The sequence below is a fragment of the Ovis aries genome, chromosome 21 (assembly GCF_016772045.2).
Source record: "Ovis aries strain OAR_USU_Benz2616 breed Rambouillet chromosome 21, ARS-UI_Ramb_v3.0, whole genome shotgun sequence".
In the NCBI taxonomy this organism is placed as follows: domain Eukaryota; kingdom Metazoa; phylum Chordata; class Mammalia; order Artiodactyla; family Bovidae; genus Ovis; species Ovis aries.
The window spans coordinates 12,223,431-12,237,869 of NC_056074.1; the positions used below are offsets into that span (position 1 = coordinate 12,223,431).

At 45.5% G+C, this 14,439-nt stretch overlaps 1 protein-coding gene across 4 annotated transcripts in view; it reads left to right on the forward strand.

The window, feature by feature from the left end:
• RAB30 (RAB30, member RAS oncogene family) overlaps positions 1-14,439 on the forward strand; it is a 122,813-nt gene that overhangs the window by 81,731 nt on the left and 26,643 nt on the right. Inside the window, exons 1-2 of one of the 4 annotated variants that reach the window (XM_042238142.2) lie at positions 6,436-12,887; positions 14,260-14,320. The exons of 2 other annotated variants lie outside the window; for them this stretch is intronic. The gene's annotated coding sequence lies outside the window, so the exon portion shown is untranslated. Of the gene's footprint in view, positions 1-6,435; positions 14,321-14,439 lie in introns of those variants that run through there. One more of the 4 variants, XM_027959826.3, reaches the window with a different exon arrangement.

The following is a 14,439-nucleotide window of genomic DNA, read 5'->3' on the forward strand; positions in this document are numbered from 1 at the left end:
GGAGGATGAAACTTAAAAAACAAAAAGCTCCCTGTGATCTCATAAACTAAGCGCAATATATGTGCTTGCTTTGGAAATGCTCTTGTTCACATCCATGCTTATTTTTTTATAGCTACAGTCCTGATAAATGCAGCTTTGTGTATTCTTTTAGTTTTGTAGCCTATGTTCAACATTATTTCATATTTCTACATAGTTTTCATAACTGGCATTTCTAATAGCTGCCCTGCATTCCATGGTGTTGATGTTCCATACAACAGTGCCCGAGCTGGACAACTGGATTGTTTCCAGTTCTTTTAGGTAAGATGTAATGAGCATTTCTGTTCATATTGCATTTTGAGTTTATTCCTTAAAGTGAATTTCCAGAAGGGAGTTCCCAGCATGGAAAGTGTGAATGCAGTTATGGCTTTTGGTTTGTACCTGTAGGAAGATTCTGCTTTCAGAAGAGCTAATTAAATGTGGATGGTCACTAGCTGATTATGTGTCTACCTGTTTCATGTTTCCCTTACCAGTATTGAGTCCCTATATTTTAATAAAGCGTGTTATTTCTAAATAAGTCATGTTTATTGAAGAAAGTTTAGAAAAGATATAAATAGATCAAGAGGAAAATAATATATAATCCCACTGCTTAGAGGAAGCATTTTTAAAATGCATTTTCTTCCACGTATATGTTTCATAATGTTACATCATGTGGTTCCATGTAACCATTTCTCCACTGTTGCATAGAGGCTTTACCCACCCCGTTTTCCGGGACTATATTAAATAACATTGGAACGAATTTTCTTTGTGCTCTACTGTGAATAAATCTGTGTGTATGTCTTGGAATCATTCCTTAGGGAAAACTCCCAGAAGCGAAATTGCTAAATCAAAGAGCGTGGATGTTGTTAAGGCTTTTGATAAATATTGAAGGCCTGCTAGTGAGGACAGTCATTCCTTGTTACACTTACACCTGGTTAGACATCGCTGGCTGTGTGAGAGGTGACAAGGGCTGGAGCCAGGCTGGTGCTGTGGAGAGAAAGGTGCAGAGGACGGGGGTAGTCAGGCTACATTTCTTTCTTCTTCTTTCTTTTTCAATTTTATTTCTTTATTTTTGGCTGCACTGCATTGCTTTTGTGCAGGCTTTCTTATTGTGGTGAGCAGGAGGCTACTCTCTTGCTGTGGTGTTTGGGCTTCTCATGGCCTGGCGTCTCTCGTGGAGCACAGGCTCTGGGCGCACGGACTTCAGTTGCAGCATGCGAGCTCAGTAGTTGTGGCACAGGCCTGACTTGCTCTGAGGCATGTGGGATCTTCCCAGCTTGGGAACCCATGTCCCCTGCATTGGCAGGTAGATTCTTATCTACTGCACCACCAGGGAAGCCCCAAGCTACATTTCTGACAGCACATCAGCAGGCCTTGGCAACGAATGGCTTGTGGGCTTCTGTGTGTGTGTGTGGTGTTCGAGGCAGACTGGAGAATTTTTATCCCATATTCCATATAGGAATTTGCAAGGATACAGATAAAGGTCTTCCCTGGTGGTGCGGATGGTAAAGAATCCGCCTGCATTGCAGGAAACTTAGGTTCCATCCCTGGGTCGGGAAGATCCCCTGGAGAAGGGAATGGCAACCCACTGCAGTTTTCTTGCCTGGAGAATTCCATGAAGGAGCCTGGCAGGCTACAGCCTGTGGGATCGCAAAGAGTCAGACACAACTGAGCAACTAACACATACAGATAAGATAATTTTTAGGACAGTAAACCTGAGGCCTTCTATAGATGTAAAAGTTTATTGATAGTAATAGTCACCAAGAAATCTCACCCCACAAGCCTGTTTCAAAGGATGAAATAGGCTGATGTGTATAAAGCACCTACGCTTAGACAAATAGGCATTCTTCTGTGTTGACAGCAGACCTGGCAAGGTCTTGGGGATAAAACGGGAGAATTGCTACATTTTATCCTCCTCCATTTGAGTCACAGAGCATGTGGACCCTTGCTTCCCTTTTTCCTTTTCTCCTGCTTCCAGTGAGGAGGGAATCTGTTTAACAGTTGAGGGTAGGGTCCAGCCTGGAGTGACAGGGAAGGAGATACCCCCAGCCCTGGTCTGCCTTGGAGGGAAGTGCTTGGGGCTGAAACTCTCACTTCTGGCTGCCTGGCCCTGCTGCTCTGAATCTCAGCCCGGGGGAGGAGCCTAAGGATGCTGATAACGAGGTCCTTCCGGTCCAGCCAAACAGGCACAGGAAAGCTGCTGCGGAGCAAAGATTAGACACACTCCCTGATTTACACAACGTGGAGAACAGACCTTCCCCGCCTCCCCAGAGCTCTTGGCGGGTGGTATTGTTTATTGTTGGAGGAGGACAACAGAGGGAGCCTGGCAGGCTTGTGCAGAAGCCGGAAACAACGAGTTGGGTCTGGGAAGGTGTTTTCTTCGATCAGTGCAACAAACATGTTTTGCAGACAGAAGCTCCCCATCTAGGAAAGGGATTAATGAGTGGAAGGGTATCTTCCTTCTCCCCGGTAGACAAGGGGCCTGAACCACCCAGTGTATCCTGTGCCCAGGTGCTGTGGTGCAAAACAAATTAACTGCTGCCGGGGGAGTGCGCGGAATGGGGCCCAAGTGGGTGGAGGGCGGCCCTCCCCCTCGTCTCCCTTCTCTGTGGGAAGACACATCTGGGCCCAGGGCAGTGATGACTTCTCACTTCGGAAAGTGAAAGAGCGTTGTTTACTTAAGCAGAATCGTTCGGATGTGGCCTTTGGTGAACTGTTCCCGTGAAATGCCATTGCTTGGATTACTTTTCACTCTCCTTATTCCTCTGGATTCCCAAATCCATTTTGTATTTAGAGCAAAGAGGAAAATATGGAAGATAATGTGTACAAAGAATAAGATAAAATACCTTACTGTCTTGCCCTTGAAAATAATACTGTGGAGATCTCAGGCCTACTTTGTTTTTTATCTTTATTTTTTCATGTGTCTCAAAAAATATTCTTGAGTCTTCCCTGGCGGTCCAGTGACGGGAGACTGCTTCCAAAGCAGGTGGCCCAGGTTCGATCCTTGGTCAGGGAACTAAATTACACATGCTGCAAGGAAGACCTGGAGCCGTCCTGGCCACGGCCCCCCTGCCCCCGCCCCCGCCGCCCCCCTGCCCCCGCCCCCGCCGCCCCCCTGCCCCCGCCCCCGCCCTCTGAGCGGCAGTACATGATCCTCAAGGCCAAGAGTTTTGTTTTTATTAGGGACACAAATAGCCTATAGTTCTACCCGTTGGATTTGGCTGTCACACACACGATGGATACTTGGTTTTAAGGGAATTTGGCGTGAAAGAATGAGCCCACCATGTAGAGAGACATGGTTTAATATACACCACAAACTAGAAAATGCAACTCCAGAACCTGGGTGGGACATTCCCTAAAGGGTTTCTGTCACAGTAAGGGGTGCAGCAGGGCAAACAGAAAAGAGAAAGAGACAGAGCACCTCAAATAGATAGTTTTAAAAGGGCCCCTTGCACTGTATTAGGATAGCTACCTGGCCTTTTAAGCACTATTGTAAGACTGAATGAAAGGGCAGAGTATAATTTTCTTTTTTAAAAATATTTATTTGTCTGCCCAGGGTCTTAGTGTGGGATCTAGTTCCCTGACTGGGAATCACACCTGGGCCCCCTGCCTTGGGAGTGTGGAGTCATAGCTACTGGACCATCAGGGAAGTCCCTATAATTTATTAAGAGTTGGAGGTCATCCTTTTTCCCAAAAAGAGCTAGATACTACAGTCTCTCCAAAAGCAAACACTGCACTAGCTTTCTTTTGTAGTTTTTCTGGAGATATTTTATGCAGATATGCTGGGCTGCGCTAAGTTGCTTCAGTCATGTCCGACCCTTTGTGACCCTGTGGGCTGTAGCCCGCCAGGCTCCTCTGTACCTGGGATTCTCCAGCTAAGAATACTGGAGTGGGTTGCCATGCCCTCTTGCAGTGGATCTTCAGGGATTGAACCCACAGTCTCTTACGTCTCCTACGTTACAGGTGGATTCTTTTCCACTAGTACCACCTGGGGACCCCATGCAGGTGCAGTTAATTGATTATATGCCCTCTTTTCATACTATGGACTTCCCCAGTGGCTCAGTGGTAAAGAATCTGCCTGCAATGCAGGAGACTCTGGAGACATGGGTTTGATCCCTGAGTCAGGAAGATCCCCTAGAGGAAGAAATGGAGACTCACTCCAGTATTCTTGCTGGGAAAATCCCATGGACAGAGGAGCCTGGCAGACTACAGTCCATGAGGTCGCAAAGAATCAGACACGACTGAGCAACTGAGCACAGCAGCAGCTTTTCATACTATGCACACTGTTCTCCACCTTGCTTCTTTCACTTAATGTACTTTGCAGATGTCCATAGTGGGCTGCATGGAATATTGGTGTATAGTTTTCACAGGCTGTACAACTATTTTCCTACTGATGGAGTTAGGCTGATTTCTTACTTGCTATTATAAACATTGTTGTAATATATCCCACTCCGTGTGTCTTTGCACATATGTATCAGTATCAGTGCAGGATGAATTCCCCGAAGTAATTGTTGAGTCAGAGAGATTATAATAGTCTTTTTAGTTTCCAGTCGATATAGCCTTGCATAGAAATTGCATTGGTTTGCCTCCCACCAGCGGTATACAGGTGCCGTATTTCTCTATACTCTGTCCAATGCAGAGTGAATGTTACCAATGCGATATGAAAAATGGCCTCTGATTACAAATTCATTGTAGTTTTCATCATAAATGATAATTTATAAATTCATTATAGTTTGAATTTACTCATGAGCGACGCTGATTTTTTTTTAATGTAAGTACCATTTTAATTTCATCTGATAAACTGTCTGCTCATGTCTTTTACCCTTTTTTTTTCTATTGGGTTCTTCATCTTTTCTTATTGATTTATAGGAAATTAGCCCTTAGTTATATGCATTTCACGTATTTTAGTTCATCTTTGTTTTATGATGCAGAATTTTAAAAAATTAGTCAAATGGGTCAATATCTTTATTTAATGGCTTTGATTTTGTGCAATTCTTAGAAAGCATTCCCCACTTTAAGATTTCTGTATTTATGTATATCATGCTTTCTTCTAGCACTTGCATGTTTTCATTTTAAAAAATCCAAATCTCTCATCCATCTGGAATTTATTTCAGTAAGAGGAGTGAGACAGGATTCCAGCTTAATTTTTTTTCATAGAAAAACATGGGTTTTGAATCCTGGCACTTTAGCTCATTAGCTGTGTAATTTTAAACAAATAAGTTAACCCCTCTGGACCTCAATTTCTTTATCTGTGGAATGGAAATAATAATGCCTACCTAGTGAGGCTGTTGAAAAGGTTAAATAAGATCATGTATGGAAACAGAATAGTTCCTGGCATATAGTTAAGTGTTCAAATCTTGGTCCAAATACCCAGGAACCTGGGAAAACAGGGCGTTCCCACAAGGGGGGAATTTTGAGGTACGTGGGATACAGAGGTCACCTTGCAACTCGCCAGCGTGTGACTTAGGGTGAATCACTTAAACCCTTGGTTTCCTCACCTGCATAATGAGTGATAAGAACTAGTTCTTGTGGAGAGGCCCAGATTAGATCATGTCTGTGAAAGCATTTGGTCAACTGTAAAGGGCCATAACAGAAATGCTGGAGATTATGGCCTGATGAATGAGAAGCAGCCACGACACAGGTGGGTGTTTGCCATCCCTGGCCGGGGAGAATAATTAACTTGCAATAACCTGAAATTAGCAGCTGATGTAAAGCAAGTGAGCTTGCAGTACTTGATTATAGTAATGTTTAGTAATTGCCTTCTAGTAATTAAGCAATAATGAGCTTCCTGAGACAGAACCTTGTTAGAGCAAAAGACAGATCAAGCCCTTCCAGTTCAGTGTACGCTTCTTGAACACAGCCAGGGGAGTATGCAGACACGAGTACCTTGAGGAAGTGTGGTTCTTGTCTTTAAGAACAGACGGGAGGAGCCGTAGACGTGTAGGGCATAGCCCCCTGCAGCGGACAGAGCACATGTGGAGATAAACTGGGAGGAAGGTCCGCAGCGCCCTGTGATTGTCCAGGAGGGAGAGAAGCACCTGCTCAGTCCTGTGTGTCTGTCTGCACCCATTCCCTGCAGCCCAGCCCAGACTGAAGAGCCCCAGCTCAGTAATGCTTTCTTCAGATGTTACTTGTTGCCCTTTTCTGCTCCTCATTTGGTTGTTTTGGATTCATCAGTCTCATATCTTGTTTCTCGGGCCCTACCCGTCTTCCTCCACAGCTGGGGCTTTGTTTAGGGTCTCTGTTTCTCCTAGACCTGATGAGTCCAATTTTTCCCAGGGTAGGAGTTGCTATATAAAGTGTAGGATGTCTGGTTAAATTTGAATTTCAGATAAACAGCTAATAACTTTATAGTAATAATATAAGTATGCTCTGTGCAATATTGGGGTTATACTTATCTACTAAAAATTATTCATATGTCCCCTATAATATTTGGAGCAAACATACTGAAGTCTATTTGTTGCTATCTGAAATTGAAATTTAACTGGGTCTCTTCCTCCTTCCCTCTTCCCTCCCATCCTTCCCTCCTCCCTCCCTCCATTCCTCCTTCTAAAACCCTATCTGAATAGCCCTGATTTCAAATGCTATAAAATAGCATTTACCATACTCATGTTTCATGGAGTCCAAGTAGCAAGGGATAGTAAAAGGTATTAATCTTAGAAAAGATTTTTCAGCTAAAATCATGTCTGGTAAATTCTGGTTTAAACAGTTAACCAGTTTTCTTCATTGTGGAAAAATTTTCAGAACCTTTTAAGTCTCCAACCCTGGATTATAGTATTTAGTGTTTCTCGAAGTTATGTCACTGTCTTCCCCCTCCCACTTCCTGCGTTTTTAGGGTCTTAGGAGCAAATGTTGAGTGAATGCTGATGGGCCTTCCGGGTATCTGTTCTATTTGCAGACCATGAGTTCTGATTTGGGGTTTTGGAAAAATAGCCCTCAGTGTGTAGTCACTCAGTCGTGTCCGACACTTTGCAGTCCTATGGAGTGTACGTAGCCCACCAGGCTCCTCCGTCCATGGGATTTTGCAGACAAGCATACTGGAGTGGGTTGCCATTTCCTTCTCCAAGCCCTCTGTAGAAAATAAAAAAGAGTTTGTATAATATTATGATTCTGTTTTTGTTTTAAAAATCTTTAAATTAAGAAATAAACACATTGATATGAGAATATATGTATTAAAAAAGCTAGAAGATTGTAGAACAAATTATTAACTGTACTGTCCCCAGGGCAGGTGTGGGTAGGGAAAGAGATTTTCCCTAGCGGACTTTTCTTTCCCTCTTGTTTGACTATATGCTCTGCAATCAGTATATATGACTCTTGACTGACGGTTAGGGATTAAAAGAAGTTTGATTATTATACTTTTGAAAACATTTGATTATTGTATATTTATTTACATACTGCTTTTCTGTTTATTTCCTGATTTGCAACTCAGTGATGTAGGTTCTAATGTTGTTGTTTAATCACTAAGTTGTGTCCGATTCTTTGCGACCCCATGGACTGTAGCCCTCCAGGCTCCTCTGTCCATGGAATTCTCCAGGCAGAAGTATTGGAGTGGGTTGCCATTTCCTTCTCCAGAGAAATTTTCTGGACCCAGGGATTGAACCCACATCTCCTGCTTGGCAGGCAGATTCTTTACCATTGAGCCACCAGGGAAGCCTCATAAATCCCGGCTTTCTGGATGAGGAAGCTTTACACAGCTCTTTGGCTGACCCAAGTCTCTCTCGTTCCTGAAACACTCATGCTGCCTTTTTGGGTTAGCGAAGGGGCGGCACGTGCAGTGCTGGGGAGGGACCACGGCTCCTGTTCACCGACCCTCTCAGTTCATAGAGCACGGTTGAGACCTTGAACGGGAGAAGGACCTGCATGAGACATATAGCCTTTGAACAGGACAAGTCCCCCAAATATCATTCTCTTTGGCAGGGGCTAGGGGACAGAAGGCAGGGCAGGGATCTGGCCCTGTGTTCACCAGAAGCCTTGACTTTAATTGGTTGTGCTGAGCCCAAAAGAGCAAGGGGAGAATGTTCTGATGTACAGCAGTGAATACAGTTTGTTTTGTTTTTTGAAAAGGTCACTTTGATAAATGCTTTTATGTTGCCAAAATCACATTGGTTAGAATGTTTTTTTTTTTTTTCCTTTTAAGCTTTTCACAGTACATTTTGTTTCCTTATCTTTTTAAAAACATATGTTTAAACACGATTCATTTCTTTATTTTTGATTGTGCTGGTTCTTAATTGCTGCGTGGGCTTTCTTCTAGCTGCAGAGTGGGGGCTACTTTCCGGTTGCAGTACGCGGGCTTCTCCCTGCAGTGGCTTCTCTTGTTGAGGAGCACGAGCTCTAGGGCATTCTGGCTTCAGTAGCTGAGCAGACGGGCTCCGTCGTCGTGGCTCCGTGGCTCTGGAGCACAGGCTCAATAGTTGTGGTGCAAAGGTTTAGTTGCTCTGAGGCATGTGAGATCTTCCCCAACCAGGGCTCGAACCCATGTCTCCTGCGCTGGCAGGGGAATTCTTTCCCATGGAGCCACTAGGGAAGCCCCTCCTTGTCTTTTTTAAAGACATTTTTTTCTTTTCCTCATCTGTTTTTCCTTTTTTGAATTTTATGTACATATCCACTTACTTAGAGCTATTGCGGTATTTACGGTATTTGAGGCTTGGCTTGTTTATCTGAGCAGAGTTCCTGTTTATATCCCTTGTGCCGATACTTGGTTACAGGACAGACTGAATGGTGGATGTGGTTTGCTGGGGAAAGTCTGGATCCAGCTCTGAAAAGAGACCTGCGCACGGAGGGTGTAGCTGTGCTTGGATGACTGGCATCAGTCTGCGGCCCTTTCAGTGTGGTGTGCTGCTCCCAGAGCAGGGAGGTTCCAGAACACTGCAGTTCAGAGAGGCCTGGGGGTCCATTCAGCTTAGCCTCCAGTCCTCATGACAGTTACAGCAGTGCTCTCTACCACCAGGCAGAGGGCAGCAGCATTCTACTTCAGAAGGAGCTGGAATTAGGAGTTAGATGCATCTGGCTTTGAATCCTGGTCTTAAGACTAACTAGCTGCATGACTTTAGAATAACCCCTGTGTGCCTCAGTTAGAAAAGGCAGAGGAACCAGCGATCAAATTGCTGACATCTGTTGAATCATAGAAAAAGCAAGAGAGTTCCAGAAAAACATCTGCTTCATTGACCCTGCTAAAGCCTTTGACTGTGTGTTTCACAGCAAATGGTGGAAAATTCTTCAGGAGATGGAAATACCAGACCACGTTACTTGCCTTCTGTGAAACCTGTATGCAGGTCAAGAAGCAACAGCTAGAATTGGACATGGAGTAATAGACTGGTTCCAAATTGGGAAAGGAGTACATCAAGGCTGTATATTGTCACCCTGCTTGTTTAACTAATATGCAGAGTACATCATGAGAAACGCTGGGCTGGAAGAAGCACAAGCTGGAATTAAGATTGCCGGGAGAAATATCAATAACCTCAGATACACAGTTGACACCAACCTTATGGCAGAAAGCGAAGAGGAACTAAAGAGCCTCTTTATGAAAGTGAAAGAGGAGGGTGAAAAAGCTGGCTTAAAACTCAACATTCAGAAAATGAAGATCATGGCACCTGGTCCCATCACTTCATGGCAAATAGATGGGGAAACAATAAAAACAGTGACAGACTCTATTTTCTTGGACTGAAAACTTACTACAGATGGTGACTGCAGCCATGGAATTAAAAGACACTTGCTCCTTGGAATAAAAACTTTGACCAACCTGCTGCTGCTGCTGCTAAGTCGCTTCAGTTGTGTCCAACTCTGTGCGACCCCATAGACGGCACCCCACCAGGCTCCACCGTCCCTAGGATTCTCCAGGCAAGAACACTGAAGTGGGTTTGACCAACCTAGACAACATATTAAAAAGCAGAAATACTACTTTGCTGATAAAGGTCCATCTAGTCAAAGCTATGGTTTTTCTAGTAGTCATGTATGGATGTGAGAATTGGACCATCAAGAAGGCTGAGCACTGAAGAATTGATGCTTTTGAACTGTGGTGTTGGAGAAGACTCTTGAGAGTCCCTTGGACTGCAAGGAGATCCAACCAGTCAATCCTAAAGGAAATAAACCCTGCACATTCACTGGAAGGACTGATGCTGAAGCTGAAGCTCCAGTACTTTGGCCACCTATTCGAAGACTCACTGAAAAAGACCCTGATGCTGGGAAAGATTGAAGGCAGGAGGAGAAGGGGACAACAGAGGACGAGATGGTTGAATGGCATCACCGACTTGATGGACATGAATTTGACCAAACTCCAGGAGACAGTGAAGGACAGGGAAGCCTGGCGCGCTACAGTCATGGGGTTGCAAAGAGCCGGACAAGACTGAGTGACTGAACGACAACAGCAAGTTAGGGGTGGTCATAATAGTACCTACCTCATACATTTTGGGACTTCCCAGGTGGCACTAGTAGTAAAGAATCTGCCTGCAATGCAGGAGAACCAGGTTTGATCCCTGGGTTGGGAAGATCCCCAGGAGGAGGGCATGGCAACCCACTCCAGTATTTTTGCCTGGAGAATCCCACGGACAGAGGGACCTGGGGAGCTACAGTTCATGGGGTCACACAGAGCGAAGCAACTTAGTATGCACATACGTTGTGAGGAGTAAATGAGCAAATACATGTAGAAGAATACCTTTCATGTAAGAAACATTGAAGAGAAGAAAATGGCACCCCACTCCAGTATTGTCGCCTGGGAAATCGCATGGACAGAGAAGCCTGGCAGGCTGTGGTCCATGGGGTCACAAAGAGTCGAACATGACTGAGTGACGAGACAGCAGTAGCCAGAAACGCTGACTTACAAGAGAAGCCACTGCAATGAGCAACCTGCAGACCAGCTGGAGAGTAGCCCCCGCTCGCCGCAACTAGAGAAAGCCTGCTGCAGCAACAAAGACCCAACACCGCTAGAAGCAAATTTTTAAAAACTTTAGCAAGAGAAACATGGAGTAAGTGTCAGCTATTATTAACAATAATAGAACATACAGTTCCTAGAATCGTGCTTGGCCAGTAGCATATCTTGCGACGTGTTTGCTCCAGACAAGGCGTGACTTTTGTTGTCAGTTTTGGCACGGGGTGTAACTGACAGCTTCTGAGTGGATCCCCCCCTCCCGGGACGCTGTGTTACCACGTGGCGCTTGGTGATGCTTGGGCTGTTCTGTTACTTCCCAAACAGAAAGACTTCCTCAGAGCGCAGTTTCCAGACAGTCTTGTGAGCTTTTCACCCAGCGGTATGTCTTCTATTAAGAACAAAACAGTAACCACAGCCAGTCCCCAGGAGTTTATAGTGCAGCGTTCACCACGGGCAGTCTGCATTTTTAAAGGGACCAAACACTTTCCCTCTCAGAGGTTTATTTAAAAAAACAAAACAAAACAGCCACTCAATGGAGCACTGAAGTAATTTCTTACAGAAAGGGGCGGGACCTTTGCTTTTAGTCTGTGGCTGCTCCAGGTGGTCACTGCCTGCGGCTTGACTCTGAACCTGACTCTGGGCAGGTAACTTCCTCTTCTTTCCCTGAAGCTGCATAATTCGGGCTCTGCTGACCTTCTCTTAGGAGCCCTGTATCTCAGCCCTTTATTTTTGGACATTCTCCTCTTGATCTTCTGCTTTGTTTCTTTGAACTCTGCCCAAGATGGAGACGTCGATGTGTTGCAAATGATCTGAGCACAGAAAAAGCACATGATCCAAGGCTGCGTTCTCTTTTCGTTGACTTAGGATGTGTGAGTTGTGGTCTGTGTGTGAGCCACACGGCTGCACATCTTCCCGCTCTCCTTGCACCTAACCCTGAGATTTCTTTTCTTTTTGCTTTTAACAGCTTTATTGAGTTTTAACCCTTGCGTTTTTAGCCGGAGTCTGATCTTGATTCTTATCTTAACTGCTCCAGTGTGGTAGAAAGAATTTTGGATTTGAACCCAGAGGGGAAAAGAAAAGGAAAATCACGTTTACTGAGTCTTGCCCTCGTCATTCGATTTGTCAGGATTTTCTGAAGTTGCTAGTATGAGCCGGGCTTTGTGAAAGGCACCCTAGGGTGGTGCTTCGGGCAATGTGGGTGCTGGACCCAGGCTATCTGGGTTTGAATTTCAGCTCCATCAGCTCTTTAAGTGGGACCTTAATGACGTCTTATCCCGTGAGTCAGTGTCCCCATCTGTCAAGTTAGGATGCTAATAGTGTCTACCTGATAGGAGTGTTGTGAGGATTAAATGAGTTAATAATATAGAATGAGGTGATGATGGTGGTAGTAGTGGCGAAGGCGATAATCACAGCAATGATGATGACTGGGGGGACTAGGATCGGAGCTCAACCAGAGAGACGCTTCACTGGTTTCACGCTGCTCACAGTCCCGTATGCACGTGCCCACGTGTGCTAAGGGATGCACTTGGAACATGAGACAGATACAAATAAATAAGTACTGTAAAACTTGGTGAGGGGAGGGGACAGGGGAGGCCCCTTTTGATGGCATGTATATCTTCTGGACTTGAAGTCTGGCTGTTGTCTTTATGTTTGGACTACCCTCAGTTTACTCGCCTGTAAACTAGGTTACATGAAACACCCGCCTTATAAAAAGAAATGGAAGTAGCCACAAGGCGCCAAGTATGGTGCCTGACATATGGTGAGCTGAGTGACCATTTATGGACCCAGATTCTTGACAGAGAGATACTTTTCCTCCGCTGTCCCAGGGAACGGAGACCTGCACGTTGGCTTTGGCTGTCAGTCGTCTTTCCGAGGGTCGTTGGAGTCCACATAGAAATCACCCTTGTTCACATGGAACTGCCCTGGCTCCTTCACAGGTTGCTTTGCAGTGGCCTCTCCCTCCATGCCTGCACCCTGCAGCCCTCAGCCCGTGGAGCTCCAGAGGCAGGTGGGCGTCACCCTTGGCGGCCCCCGCTCCCCAGGCTCCCTCACCCCCGTGTGCTCACTGACCCTTTCTGCTCACCTCCTTTACACTGACCCTCCTTTGCTCCAGAGTCCATCAGACTTGTTCGGCCTTCACCTTATGAAATGAGCTATGCTCCTGTTGTTTTGAATTGTGACTAACTTCGTTATTGTTCTTTAGCTTTTCTCATGTTGATCTCAAGGGCAGAGACTGTTTCATCTCTGTATTTCCTAGGATAACTGTTTTTATTGTTTAGTCACTAAGTCTTGTCTGACTCTTTTGCAACGCTATGGACTGTAGCCTGCTAGGCTCCTCTGTCCATGGGATTTCCCAGGCATTCCCTTCTCCAGGGGAGTGGGCTGCCATTCCCTTCTCCAGGGGATCTTCCCAGCCCAGGGGTCAAACTCGAGTTTCCTGCTCGGCAGGCAGATTCCCTACCTCTGAGCCACCAGGGAAGTCCAAGTGACTAGCACACTGCTATAGTAGGTACTGAACTGTTTTTACCAGGATGGGGCTTTGTGGGTACCAAGGCTCTTTTACATGGTCTTCTTTTTTCCTTTAAGTCTCCATAAGAGTTCTCTGAAGGAGACAAAGCAGGTAGTCTTTTTAGCGCAGTCGGGAAACTGAGGCCTTTACTTCAGCCGTAGGCTCATTAGTTAATTATTTAATTCTACAGAGTAGATATTGACTAAGTGTAACTGTGTCCCATGGGCTAGGGAAATAGAGCTGAAAGACATCATCCTTTCCCTCAAAGATGAGGCAGACATTAGAACAAAGAATTGTATGACGTTTTAGGACAGAGGAACGGTGAACCTGTTTATTTGGGGAAGATGAGCAGAAAACTCAGAGAGAAAGAGATGCTTCCATCAGTCCCTAAAGGACTAACTTTCCAAACATAGAAAGGTTAAGGATTGTTATTTATATACACTTGATTCCTTACAGTGACAAGTACTCAGTAAACATTTGTAATATGAAAACACACGCAGAAAGTGATCGAGAGGGCTTCCCAGGCGGAGGAAATACTGGTACGTAGTCCAGGGGGATGAGAAGAAGGGTACTTTGAGAGGTGCTGTAGCATCCACACAGCTAGCAGGAGGTGAATAGCAACGGGGAGGTGGTTGAGGGGAAGATGGCAGCATCTCCCCCTGGTAGGACCCCAGGTCCCCTAGGACTTGCAAGAGACTGAAAGCTTCCTGCCTTCATTCACACTCCCAGTCTCTAGCCCTTCCTCCCAGAGGCACTCACAGCATCTACATAAACCACCTTTCAGCTTTGCATGGGCTCCGCTTCGCTCCGCTTCCTTGCACCCCTAGCTTGTCTGCTCAGAGATTCATGATCTCCTTTTTGGGGCTAAAAGAAAACTGCTGACCAGAGGAGCAACCTGCAACCTGACTGCTTGGAAGAATAAAGGTTACCAGGTGAAAGGGCGGCTGTGTCATTTGCTCTCCGTGGCGTGAAGGGACCGGGAAGGGTTAAAGGCCATCTGTGACCACACACCTGTGTTCCTCTCTCGCTGGCAGGGTCACTGGAGGGGAGC